The 14,886-nt window shown below is 28.4% G+C and overlaps 1 protein-coding gene across 10 annotated transcripts in view; it reads right to left on the reverse strand.

The window, feature by feature from the left end:
• The window catches only part of LOC103571651 (E3 ubiquitin-protein ligase RNF25), a 40,212-nt gene extending 29,305 nt beyond the window's left edge, over window positions 1–10,907 (reverse strand). For 2 of the 10 annotated variants that reach the window (XM_053738045.1, XM_014442842.2), the window contains exons 1-2: window positions 10,448–10,907; window positions 10,325–10,371 (exon numbers count right to left, since the gene is read on the reverse strand). The gene's annotated coding sequence lies outside the window, so the exon portion shown is untranslated. Of the gene's footprint in view, window positions 1–9,886; window positions 10,010–10,324 lie in introns of all 10 variants that reach the window. The other 8 variants (XM_014442845.2, XM_014442844.2, XM_053738047.1 and 5 more) reach the window with 5 other exon arrangements.
• Window positions 10,908–14,886: the final 3,979 nt, after the last annotated feature.

Raw genomic sequence — 14,886 nt, forward strand, 5'->3', positions numbered from 1 at the left:
AATGCATAGATTTATGCTTGGTGAAAATTTGTAATAAGGCATCATTTATTTCCTTACACGTATGAATCTTTTTTTTATTTTAGATTCAGCAGTCAATAAAAATTTGTGAATAGTATTATGTTTGAAATCACACAATGATATTCATGCCTCGAATGTGACTGCAACAATAGTTTGTGAAATATCAGACATTGAGTTAAGTGGGATTAAAAGTAAGATTTGAAATAAAAAAAATTAATAGTAATGCAACGATATTTCTTTAAAATGAGTGAGTTCTTAATCGAAGATCGACTAAAAATTAAGCAATCAATATTTAATTAGATTATTTAAAATAAATTAAATAAATAATTAATACATCAATGATACTTTATGGTCTTTTTTAATAATTATTATAAGCTGTCGTTTATGAAATAATTAGGAAGTATTGGTTTAATTCGATAAACCAATAATTATGACTGTCGTTGAGTGTGGCAAAACCAGTTATTATTCGGTATGACAACAAATAACAAAAAATTATAAATATGTAAAAAATTTTAAAAAACTAGAATCCATCGCTTGCCCATTACTTGACTTAGAAACTATTAGATTGATAAATATTTTTTACAAAAAACTTCGGAAAAAAATCGATCAGTCTAATTTGGTTTATCTTTTGCAAAGTTAATAGGCATTTAAAAACAAAAAATTGTGACTTTTCGTAAATCAATATGTCTTCAATAATCTAGTAAAAAATATTTTTTTTAAATCGGAGATACAAATGCAAACTGGTGGTTGATACGGCGTAGAATGCCCCACATTTATTTTCATAGAACACGCCTTCTCGTCAGTATATGGTCCAAAATTTTGAACCGATTGCAATAAAATTATGTACACTCATTATTTAGACGGAAACTTTAACCAAGTTTGAAAATAAGTAAAACCAGCTAATAAGTTGAGCAATTTACAATTTTCGACAAACCATTAACACAATTTTAATGTTTAAACCCTTGCATAATTTTTTAGTGAAAAGTTATAGTCAAGTTTTGTCAAATACTTGTTAGAATGTTTACTATGTGCTTTCATTATTCCTTTTTCCGATTATTCTTTACGAATCTTTATTTTTTTTTTCGTTTTGAATCTCATAGCTGTATGAATAAGATTTAGATACTCATCTATAGCACTTTCTAATAGAATTCGTCCAACCTCTGTAAAAATTTCTAAGAATCAATTGGATTCGATAAGATATTATAGCAGGGTGCCTTTTTATTTGAATTTTAGTTGAAGACAAATGCCACTATAACAACGGAGATCATTTATGCTGCATTGAGTTGAAATTATGTACCTAACATATCATCGCAGTACCTATCACATCAACACAGCACCGGACCGGGCTTAAAAGTTGCAGAATGGATAGAAATTTAAGATAGAAAATTTTCAAGAAAATCGAAGAATACATCTTTTTTTAAAAACACAGTTAAAAACTTAAAATTCAAAAATCTCGACTGAAAACATTTCGTATATTTGTTTTGTATTTTTTGCTGTAAAGGCCATCTAAAAACGAAAATTTTGAAAAAAAAAAAAAAAACATTTAATTTCGACCATTATTACGAAAGTTATGATCAAACAACCATAAAAAGAGCGGTTTTTTCTAAAATTCGATCTTGTTTGAACCATTGATCAAAAAAGTCTCAAAAGTTACCAGGAAGCCTCTTTTGAGGGGTAACTAAAGAATACCAAAAAGTTAAGAAAATCGGAAAAATCAATTTTTGAAACCGTCCGATTTGGCGTGGAATGCCCCATATATATATATATGAGTACCGGCGGGTAATAAACCCTAGCTAAGGGAGATTTTGAATAGAATCGAAAATATTGCATTTAATTATCGAAATATATCATTAATCTTTATTTCAATACATTAGCCATAAAATGTCATGAAGTAATGGTAATTTTTACCATAAACAAACAAAAAATTATACTTTTACAAAAACCATACGAATAGGCCTGATTTTACTACGGTAGAGTAATAAGGCTTACGGGTTAAACAAACTGGAATAGTTAAACTATATTCAATAAAATTGGTTTTAAAGATGAATCATCACTTAAATTTAGCAACAATACTTTTTAAGAATCAGAAGACTAGATTGTTTTGCTCAACAGCACTTAAAATTATCAGTATTCTTTTTAAGAGTCAGAAGACTAGATTGTTTTTTATAATTTCTTTTGCGGTCCGACAGCATATGATGGATGATGAAATATAGAAGACAGGGAACGTGGTATCGGGCCTCTATAAATTTGTCGTAACATCTCTATGTAAGACCCTTCTTCTAGAGTAGCCTTTAGCAGAGGCGGTTATTTTAAATATCATTTCTGTCACTTAGGCCTTATTACCCGCGGGTACTTTATTAGTTACAAATGATGGCCGGCTAATTCTTATCATTTATTATTATTCTCTGATTACCTTTTTTAGTATTGTGAAAACAATAAACCTCGCAGTATATTTTAATATATTTATACACGGGGAAAAATGAGACTTAAAAATACGTAAACTAATAATAGAAAGTACGTCAAATTTAATCATGCTAGTCTACCAAGCTTAAAACAGATGTAATATAGGATATACTACAGGGTGTGTCAAAAAAATTGACTATGGTTTTTTTTTCGAATGGCCGTGGAATTCAGTCAGGGGGTGTCAGAATAAAGTTTCTGTGAAAATATGAGCTCTTAATATTGATATTTAGAGGTCACAAATCATAATTTTCTGTTTTCCATTTAAATAACATGGGAAAAAAAATTTTAAGCTTGGAATTTTGTACCTCAGCAATGGCTTATTGCATAGATGAGCTCAGGATTAATGTTTGTACGGAATTAAACGCTCTAAAAAAAGTCTCTTATCATTTTCTGATAAATCCGTCTGTTGAAAAGTTATTAGAGCTTGAAGTCAAATTTATAGTAACGTTTGAGTTCTTTTCAATTTTCCGGCTAAACTATCAGATTTATCACAAAATGTCATAAGATCTTTTTTGTAAAAAATTCGATTCCCGACAAATTATCTTAAATAAAGTTTTCTCAAATTTCGCATAAATTCCGAGTTATTTACATTTTAGTTTAAGCTCTTAAAATCGTCCAGAACACTATTTTTTTTAAGAGCTTGATATTGAAATGGAAACAACTAGAAAGTTATGCGGAATTTGAAAAAAATTTATTCAAAATAATTTGTAGGGGATAAAATAATCTACAAGAAAGATCTCATAGCATTTTGTGATAAGTCTGATAGTTTCGCCGAAAAAGTAAAAAGATCTAGATATTCCCTATAAATTTGACTTCAAGCTCCAATAACTTTTCAACAGACAAATTTATCAAAAAATGATAAGAGACTTTTTTGTAGAGCGTTTAATAGGGGTGTGCGAATACTCGAAACTTCGAATTATTCGAGGCGAATCGAATAGAACAATTCGATTCGAGATGTTCGAATAGTTCGAAAGGTTCGAATAATTCGAAAGGTTCGAATAGTTCGAAAGGTCCGAATAGTTCGAAAGGTTCAATTAGTTCGAAAAGTTCGATTAGTTCGAAAGGTTCAAATAGCTCGAAAGAACTCCCTAAAAACATATAGAAAAAAACATTTTTTTTTATTTTCCGTCAAGTTATGATCTCTATAATGTTTTTATCATATTTTAGGCCAATATGTGGGGTAAAATGGACCACTTAAAAAAATTGTAACGAAAAAATTAACTAAACGGAAAATTGAAAAAAAAAATTATTTAGTTGCAATTTTTTTTTTTTGAGTGGTCCATTTTACCCCACATATTAATCTAAAATATGATAAAAACATTAGAGGTCATAACTTGACGGAAGATAAAAGAAAAAATTTTACCTAATTTTTGAAGGGGGCCCTCGTGCCCCAGGTTCCCCTAATAGTTTTTTGATTTAATAAAGCCATAAATACTAAATTTCTTCGATGCAATAATATTATTTACCGAAGATTTAAAAAAATTTCGAACTATTCGAATCCTTCGAGCTATTCGAATCTTTCGAACTATTCGAACCGTTCGATATTCGACTCGAATATCGAATCGAACCTAACTATTCGACTCGATTCGATTCGAACAAGATTCGCACAGCCCTAGCGTTTAATTCCCTACAAAAATATATCCTGAACTCATCTGTATGATGAGCCATTGCCGAGGTAAAAAATTCCAAGCCTAAAATTTTTTTTTCCCATGTTATTTAAATGGAAAATAGAAAATTATGATTCGCGATCTCTAAATATCAATATTAAGAGCTCATATTTTCACAAAAACTTTATTTTGACATCCTCTGACAGAATTTCACGGCCATTCGAAAAGAAAACAGTCGATTTTTTTGACACACCCTAATATACATATATATTAGAGTGTTTCAAAAAATAACAAATTGTTTTTTTCTTCTCGCAAATAGGTTCAGAAGCTTCATGTAGATATAAAAAGACACCTGTGAAACTTAGAGCTCTTAATATTAACATTAAGAAGTTCTGCACTGCACTTTTCCATTTTCCATAAGAATAACATAGAAAAAATTTTTTTGGCATCTTCTGATTTTTATAACTAGCTAACGATATGTCATAAGAATAAATAGCAGGAATATTTTTATAAGTAATTGAATGTTCCACAAAAGAAATATTTTATCATTTTTTGGTAAATCTATTTGTTTAAAAGTTATTTAAGGTTGAATTCAAATTCATATTAAATTTTGGTTTTTTTTACTTTTCCGCCGAAACTATCAGACTCATCACAAAATATTACAGTACCTTTTTTGTAGACAATTCCATTTCCTACAATTTATTAGCTATAAAGTTTTTTCGAATTCCGCATTTTTTTCTAGTTATTTTTATTTTAATGTCAAGCTCTTGAAATCGATCAGAAGACTATTTTTTTTTTATGAGCTTGACTTTAAAATGGAAATAACTAGAAAACAATGCGGAATTTGAAAAAACTTTATGGTAAATAATTTCTAGGAAATAAAATTGTCTACAAAAAAGGTTTCTTGATACTTTGTAATAAAGTTGATAGTTTCGCCGGAAAAGTAAAAAGATCTCGAATTTTAATATAAATTCAAATTCAACCTCAAATAACTTTTGAACAAATAAATTTATCAAAAAATGATAAGAAAAGTTTATTGTAGAGCATCAATTCTCCACATGAATATACCTGCTGATAATCCTTATGATGCATCGTTAGCTAGTTATAAAAATTAGAAGACGCAAAAAATTTTTTCCATGTTATTCTTATGGAAAATAGAAAAGTGCAGTGCGAAATTTTTGACCCTGTCGAAGAAAACAAAAAATTTGTTATTTTTTTAAACACCCAAATATAAATATATATATATATATATATATATATATATATATATATATAGGGTTGAAAGGGGGAGGGAGCAAAAGGGTAGACAAAATGGGGGTAGGTAGGGTACCCCCAAAATTTCATAAAAAAAACTTTTATTTTTCGTCTAATTACTATACATCCGATATATTTGCGCTTTTTTGCTCTACGCAGGACACCTGGGCCAAAATGGATCTACCTAAAATTTTAAAAAATGATTCTTTTTTATTTTTATCGTCAAATTAAAAAAAATTCAATATATTAATTCATTTTTCGGCTTATTTTATATAGCTGGGGCAAATTTGGCCACTAAAAATATTTCAAAATTGATATTTTATTTTTTAATTGATAATTTTGTTTAAATCATGCAAAATAATCTGTAATCTAAAAAATAAAAAAAAACGTTTTTTGGGTTAAAAATAATGACAAATAAGAAATATAGAACTGTTTTTTTTTTTTATTAAATAACAATTATTAATTAAGCTAATCGAGGGGAAACGATTTATTATACCTAAAAATATTTTTTTTTAGTATTATAAAACGAAAAATAGTTGTCAGGAGAAAGAAATACATTCTTAATGATGAAAAAAAATTTTAAAATATATTTATATATATATATATATATATATATATATATATATATATATATATATATCATTTTTTGGAAGGGGGCCTCTGTGTCCCACAGAAAAAAAAAATTTTTTTCTGCCTTCGTATCCACCAATGATGTGAAATGTAATTTTTCTTTATGTATATTACATATAAAAAATTAAATTAAGAGAAAATTTCTAAAAAAATTTTATTCCTTTAATTTTTAGGATATGTAGATACTAACATTAAAAAACAAGAAGAAAAATAGCAAACAATTAAGAGCTCGAAATTTCAAGTTGAAAGATCTTTTAACAAAAAATTTTTCGAGCTACGTTTATTGCGCAATCATGAAAAATAGCTCGAGTCAAAAATTTGCTAAACTTTTTTGGTTTTATTTTTAGGATTCACGAGCTAGGGTTGATCATGTAATTATTATTATAAAGAAAAAATTGTATCTTTTCTGATTTTTCTTACCATGTTGCATTAATTACTTAGCGACTGAGAGGTAAAAAAAAAAAAAAATAAAAAGTTTTAACCATGTTGAACTTCAAGTTTGATCGATTGGTCAGGAAAAACGGTGTAATAGATCAATTTGAAAATAGAGACCGGCAAAAATGGTAAAATTTATAAACAATTAAATAAAAAAAAAAGAATAGTTTGGTTTTTGGCAAATATTTCCAAAAGTATTTAAGATATCCGAAATTTAAAAAAAAGCTCCTTAAAGAGCAAGAAATTTTCTAAAAATAATCCCTTTCCCTTCCTCGAACTGTACTGAAATTATTTATAATTTTGATTTAGAGGTGACAATAGGGCTTAAAACGGGTAGTGGCCCTTGCATGAACGTCGGCAGAATCAGAAGCATGATGAAGAAAAAAAAAATTTTAACTGATTAAATATAATTATTAAAAAATAAAATAATTTTAGTACTATCAAAATACATGAATAAAGAATAATCCGTTAACCAAAAATGTTCATCCCAATTTTTAAATTAACTATGATTTTGTTAATTAGTTAATTTTTCCCTGATGAAAGCTTACATAAAAAAACCGACTATTTCTAAACTAAACAGTTTTTTGTAAAAACCTAAGATTTGTTTTTTCAATTATCCTAATTATTCGGTTTTTTTTTTTATTGTTAAAAGCTACATAACAATATTTTTGAAAAATTTTTTACTTCAATTGTTATAACCAAATGCATTATTTATTAATAAGACTAAAAAAAAAAATTTGAAAAGTTAGTTTCGTATGAACTTCAAGTAATAAAAATCTTATACGTGATAGATTCGTGGTCAACAAAATTTTATATCTTATACATGATAGATTTTTAGTTAACAAAATTTTATATCTAATTTATTAATTATTGATAAATAGTTATATGAAATTCTATATAAGTCATATATAATTATAACTACGTTAACTATATATAATTTTAACTAAGTTACACTACTGGAAAAAATTAAAGGATCAAAAAAAAATTCTAAATTTTTTGGTGATTTTCAACAGGCCGTAACTTCGAGAGAAATGGTCGTCAGACCACGAAATGCAGCGAAGGAAACGTGTTAAAAGTGGTTGGGCGTTGGTCTCTTGAATTTCTTGAAGTTGTTCAAAAAAAAAAATTGTCATTTTTTTTTTAAATTTTAGCACTGTTTGGAATGAAAATGTGGACGAAGCTCGGAAATTTTTTTTTTTTTTTTTTTTTTTTTCTTTTCATTTTGTTAAAGATTATGAACTTTTCAGAGCAAAAAATGTGATCCTTTAATTTTTTCAATAATTCGATCGAGTGAAACAAAAAAACGGCTGGTTGGATTATCTGGCTCTTTGTAGGGTTTTTTTTGTGGGCATATTGAACTATAAAATGCACACTCAACATTATTGATTTCCACAATATTTTTGATCCAGCGCTTGATTTTCCATGTGACGAAAGAAAAAAATTGTTTTTCGAAAAAACAATGGCTAATCATTCAAGGGAATTTATTTAAGTTTTTGAAACCCATTATTAACTTTCTGTGCAATCATTGGTTGCTGAGATATCGATAATTAAAGACAAAAGGATCCTTTTCCATTTGAAGACCGATATCTCGGCGACAAGTGGACGTATCAAGGTCTACAAAAAATGAAATTAAAGCTGAATAATGAAGGTATCCGATTCTTATCGTGGATAAGCAAAAAAAAAATTTCCCACGCCCGTAGACCAAAAAAAAAAAAAAGTAAAAAGAATTTGAAAATTTGTTTATCGCTGGTTTTTCTAAGATTACTCAAAAACCGCTGACGCTAAAAATTTTTGAAGTTATAATCCAAAAAGTAGACACTTGGAGCTACAATTTCCTTTTTTGTTCTTCCTTGTACGACCATTTCTCTCGAAGTTACGGCCTGTTGAAAATCACCCACAAATTTAGAATTTTTTTTTGATCCTTTAATTTTTTCCAGTAATGTAGTTATATTTAATTATAACTAAGATTTTAAATTTAATCCCATATATCAGGCTTGATCAGACATGAACAGGCATGGGCAGGGATGATCATTTTTTCCCGGGGCAATGAAAATATAATCAAAACTTAGAATTACTTAATGATAAAAATAAACTTTCTGAATCAGGGAAAAATGTGGAAAACTTTACTGGAAAATCGTGAAATATAAGGAAACGTTAAAATCATTTCTTTGTGGCCACACTGGTGAAAATTTGATTCCTGAAAAGATTTAGAACGATTCAAAAATAATTAATGATTTAGAAGACTTCTAAAAAGCTTTCAATGACTAAAAAATTTTTTTAATCGCTTCAAATCTTATTTTTTTTTTTTTTTTTTTTTTTTTTTTTTTTTTTTTTTTTTTTTTTTTTTTTGAGAATTTAGACATTAAAAAACATTCTAATTTTTTTTTTAGTTTTTTCCAATCACTGTTTTTAATCAAGATTGAGCTAAGCATATCAAACCCAAAGAAAACAGCTAGAACTAAATTATAGAAGTCTGTACTGGTTCATTGGCAAGAAACCCAAACTATCATTCAACAACGAGACAAATATTAGACCGATTCAAAAAAATCGACTATTTTTTTCCAGGACTCACACTCAAAAGTTTCAGAAAAATAAAAGAAGAAGTCTGTTAAAATTTGAGCCTTCAATATTAATATGAAGTACTCCCTGATTTCGAGTTTCTACTTCCCATTTAAATAACATGGGAAAAAAATTTTAAGTTTGGAATTTTATACCTCGGCAATGGCGTATATATAAATAAGCTCAAGATACATTTTTGTAGGCAATTAAATGCTCTACAAAAAAGATCTCCTATTGTTTTTTGATAAATCCATCTGTTCAAAAATTATTTGAACTTGAAGTCAAATTTATAGTAAATTTCGATATTTTTTTACTTTTCCAGCGAAACTATCGGACTTATCGAAATATGTCGTAAGATCTTTTTTGAAGACAACTTTATTCCCTCTAAATTAAATTAGATGTCTACAAAAAAGATCTTACGACATTTTGTGATGTCTGATAATTTCGCTGAAAAGTAAAGATCTCAAAATTTACTATAAATTTGACTTCAAGCACAAATAACTTTTGAACAAAATGGATTTATCAAGAAATCATAAGAGATATTTTTTGGAGAGCATTTAATAGTCTACAAGAATGTATTCTAGGCTTATTTATATAATACGCCACCACCAAGGTATAAAATGCCAAGCTTAAAAATTTTTTTCCCATGTTATTTAAATGGGCAGTAGAAAATTGCGATGAGACTTCTAAATATTAATATGAAGAGCTCATCTTTCAACATGCATTTTATTTTACTTCCCTACAACTATTTAATAGAGAGTTTTAAGAAAAAAAAAATAGTCGATTTTTTTTAATCAGACTACTAAATATATACAATCGCTATCATTATTGCCTGGTAATGGAATTTGAAAGTCGTAACAACTCTGTGTGCCAGACATTAATGATGGTACCAAATTATCATAAAACCGAACTGGACTTACAGCATACAGTTATGGAGAACTGTCAGTAACTTCGACATTGACAAACCCAAATGATTGCAGTCCATGACATTAGGGATTATTGTTAATGCAGCATGGTTTGTCTAGAACATCATATTCAGAGATCTGGGAATACCAACAGTCAAATTAAAAATTAAACAACACAGTATTAACTATGAAACATGAACAGAGAACCACCCTAACATTCTGGTCATAAACCTATTAGACAGTGAATTAATAAACAAAAGACAAAAAAGATCGAAACCATTCGATCTGAAAAACAACTCTAGCTAAATAGATACACACAATCAAAGGACTTGCGTCTAATATTCGACAGGTATATATACATACTTGTCAAAATTGAATCGTGAAAATTACTTAATGCTACTTAACAAATTGTAATTAAAATTTAAAAAAAATAAATAAATAAAATCAATTTACGATAGAATATTTTTTTTAGTATTTAGAAATGAATTTTTGCCTCCATACTGAAATAAAAATGGCATTCGAATGAAAATTATATATGGTTTGGATTGTTTCCTAATTTGACATTTAAATATTTACGTATAAATCACATCGATAATTTATATTATTTGAATAATTTAATTTCTTCACTGAGAAATTTATAGAAGTATTGAACAACTAGTACAGTTCAACTATTGTGATTAGTTATTGAGTATTGGAAGTATTTAATGTGACAAACATTCACTAGTAGTAACTCTGATTTAACAATCTTCACTCAACACTATTTTATACGAAACTTATTAAAATAAATGGTGACACTCATTTCGACAAATTGTTTATAACTTTTTTTAATGAACTAACATGTACCGGTACATGATAGCCAAGTTGACGGTAAGATGACGTAATCTACCGCTTCAACTTGACGTCAAGATGATTGCAAAGATGTTACGTAGAGTTAGACATTAATTTGTTGTCAAATTGAATGTAACTTTTAGGCTATGTTCCGATATACACTGTGACCACTGTAAGGTGTGACCTCCGACATGCATTAAGAGCACTGAACAGTGCTCGCAGTACAATATCGGAACATGGCTTTAATCTCCAAATATTTTGGAAACTACTTAATGACAAATTTCTGTGCCAACTAGCATTCAGATGGCGGTCCCTAAAAGTAATGTTATGTCCTGGGAGCAGGGAAGGGTAAGTAAAATACTTGATGTATTATACACCCTAATAGCACAGTTTGCTTGTACAAAAGTTTCGTTGAATTTTTGGTCAAATTTCCGTCAACTTCAGACTTTTCCATTTTTTACGTCAATTTGTATGCAACTTACTATTGAATTTGAAGTAAATTTACTGCCCGAATTACAATGCAAATTTACTTCAAAAGTTGACTAGAAAAAAGTTGTCTTGAATTTTCAGGCAAAGTTCATGTCAATTTATCGTTAATTTAACTTGAAAAATTGTTAAGTATATTTTTTTTACCCTCAAATTGTAGACAATTTTGTGTATAAATTTGCTTACCTTCTGAAATACTAAGAATAAACATTATCGACTGTTTTTTTTTTTTTTTTTGTAAAAGTTTACCTTCAAATTGAAGAAAAATTAAACGTAAATTTTTATTTTCAACTTTTGCCGTGAAATTGTCTGCAAATTCGGGCAGCAGATTTCAGGTAATTTAAACATCAAATTACCCGCAATTTCAAGCTAAAGTGGCTATTAGGGAGGGTTTTGTAAAGTTGAGAGTAAAACATTTTTTTTGGTATAAATATAATTATCGACTTTGAAATTTACCTCAGTTTTATCCAAAGCATTAGTAGTACTTCTACCTCATGTATGTCTGATATAAATCTGAGAATAAAATAATGTTAATTATTATAAAATGTTTGATAATTTTTAACTTCCCGCTTAGAAAATCGATGATTTTCAAAAATTTCGGGAAGTTATTGTTTTCACCCCGATTTTCAAAAATCGAGTTTTCATCAGATGTCGACGTTTTGAGGTCCTAGGAAGCTATTCTGACTATTTCCAGAATGATGTCCGAATGTGTGTGTGTGTGTGTGTGTGTGTGTGTGTGTGTGTGTGTGTGTGTGTGTATGTATGTATGTATGTATGTATGTATGTATGTATGTATGTTTGTAAACTCTTTGTAACTTTTGAACTAATGAATCGATTTGGATGGTTGAGGTGGCAATCGAAAGGGCTTGTTGGCCTTCAACTTTTCTGAAAATTTCAGATTATTTGATCGAATAGACTCGAAAGTATTTGCGAATTACGAAAAAAAAAAAAAATTTTTTTTTTTTAGTTTTCTATTGATTTCTCAAAAACGACTCATACGATCGTCTTCAAAATCTAATCAGCTCTAGTACTCAATAAAACGCGTCGATTGCCACCTCAAACATCAAAATCGGATAATTCGTTCGAGAGTTATCGCGGGAGAAAGAAATGGTGAAAAGCGGTTTTTTCTAAATATTTTAGAAACGACTGACGCGATCGATTTCAAATTTTAATCAGCTCTAGAATTCAATAAAACGCGCCGATTGCCACGTCAACTATCAAAATCGATTGATTAGTTCAAAAGATATCGGCGTTGAAATGTTAAAAAAATAACATTTTATGTTATTTTTTCCGGATAAATCATAATATAACGTAACAAAATGTGCCTGATATCATACCAACTCATCTTTTTTATGGTTTCTTTGGATCATATAATGTCATCGAACTTGGTTTTTAGTTTAAATCATATTATCAATAAAAAAATCGATAAAACGTAGTTTTTAATATTTTTATCGGATATTTCATATTTTATTGTTTCTTACATGAGTCAAAAATTATTTAAATCTTGATTTTGATCCCCGACATTGATTTCTGCCTCAATACACTTATTTTACTGAACATAATCAGGAACTAAATTTTAAAAACCGCTTCATTGATGATTTTCGATTCTTAAATTTTCAAACTTCAGCATAACAGGTAACTTGTTAGAGCTTGAAAAGATCATAAAAAAACAATTGCATGTGATAGCATTTTCGAGCTCGAAAATATATATACACTAATGTTTTCGAGCTCTTTGAGGTCGAAAACAGCGGGAAGTTTTGGGGCTGGCCCGCAGGGTCAACCGACGCCCAGATTTTTTTTTCAATTAAATAAAAATATAAATAATTATTTAAAAAATATTTCCCAGTAACTCTGTAATCGAAGATGTATGATATTCTTTAGTTTATATTTTTTCAAATAAACTCATCATGTGATAAAATTATATATACAATACTGGCTAATAATTCTTAAGCGGTAGCATAGAATCGGTAAAAAAAAATGTCGCAAAATAAAAATCTATATGACTACTTCCATACAAATGTAAAAATATTAAAATAAAAAGTTGTAAAAAAAAAATTCAATATTTAAAAATACATATTTATATTAATAAAATGTAAAATTATAAATAGGTATTGTAAAATAAGTGAATAAAACAAAGTCCCTATGAAAAAAAAATCTCTAGATTTATAAATCATTAAGAAAAAAATACTATAAAAAGAAAAATTCTACAAACAAACATTTGCATAACTAAATATCTTTATAAAAAAATTATGTAAAAATAAACATATACATTTTTATTTTGCGACATTTTTTATTTACCGATTTTATGCTACCGCTTAAGAATTATTAGCCAGTATTGTACTTTGACCTGTCACTTGTGAAGCAGTTGAAAAATGGTTAGAAATTTAATATTGGGCAATTTCTAGTAACAACGGTTCAATGGCATAAAAATCGACGTATAATACTGTAATTATGGTATTATACGTAGTTTACGTAAAATACGCAAGAAACTGTCCGTTACGCTTATCCCTGCCTAGGAGGTTACTAGAGCTGAGGCTGGCGCCATCTCTTAGATAGTAGGCAGTTCGTTGTTACGCGGAACTACCCTAATAGCCCCTTTAACTTGAAATTAACGGTAATTTATACTGAAATTATTTAAAATCTGCTGCCCGAATCCGCAGACAATTTTGCAACAAAAGTTGAAAATAAAAATGAGCGGTTAATTTTTCTTCAATTTAAAAGTAAACTCTTACGAAAAAAAAAAAAGTTGGGGAATGTTCTTCATTCTTATCATTTCAGAAGTTAAGCAAATTTATTCATGAAATTGTCTATAATTTAAGGGTAAAACTATACTTAACAATTTTCCAAATCAAATTAACGATAAATTGACATAAAATTTGCCTGAAAATTAAAAACAACTTTTTTTTATTCAACTTTTGAAGTGAATTTGCATTCTAATTTGAGCAGTGAATTTACGTCAAATTTAATAGCAAGTTGCACACAAATTGTCGTGAAAAATGGAAAAGCCCGAAGTTGACGAAAATTTGAGGAAAAATCCAAGGAAACTGTGGTACAGTAAAATTTTGCTCCAGTAAACTGTGCTATTAAGGTAAATAATGTGAAAAATCCTATATTGTTCGGACTTTTTATATCTACACACTTCGTAATCAGATCCAAAGACCTGGCATTAATTACCCTGTTTGCTCTGAAGATTTAAAAAAGATCCGCCAGAATCAGCAGTAGTGGGGGGTACATATGTTTTGAATTTTCTATTGACATTAACGTTCAACGCATGTCTTATTATTAAAATAAATAAACTAATGAAGCGAATAAAAAATATTAAAAAATAAATCTTCATGCCGACCAACCATTGTGCATTCACGAATTGCCCTTCTGACAGTCGATATAAACTAGATGGTATAAAATTTGTGATGTTTATAAAACAAAATCTATTAAAATATAACAAATACAAAAGTATAATTTTGCTATATCTGTATGTTTTGACTAAGCTTCTTCATAGTTATTAGCACTCTTAATGCTATTTATTTTAACACATGAATTATCAGTAGCACTGACAAGCTTTGGATCTTGACGTATTACCACTCCAAACAGCTTTTTGTGTTAACTTGAGGTTTTATAAGCATCACAAATTTTGTACTATCTAGATCGTATCGTCTGTCAGAAAGACAATTCGCGAATGCATAATGGTTGGTCAGCATGAA

The sequence above is a fragment of the Microplitis demolitor genome, chromosome 4 (assembly GCF_026212275.2).
Source record: "Microplitis demolitor isolate Queensland-Clemson2020A chromosome 4, iyMicDemo2.1a, whole genome shotgun sequence".
Classification (NCBI taxonomy): domain Eukaryota; kingdom Metazoa; phylum Arthropoda; class Insecta; order Hymenoptera; family Braconidae; genus Microplitis; species Microplitis demolitor.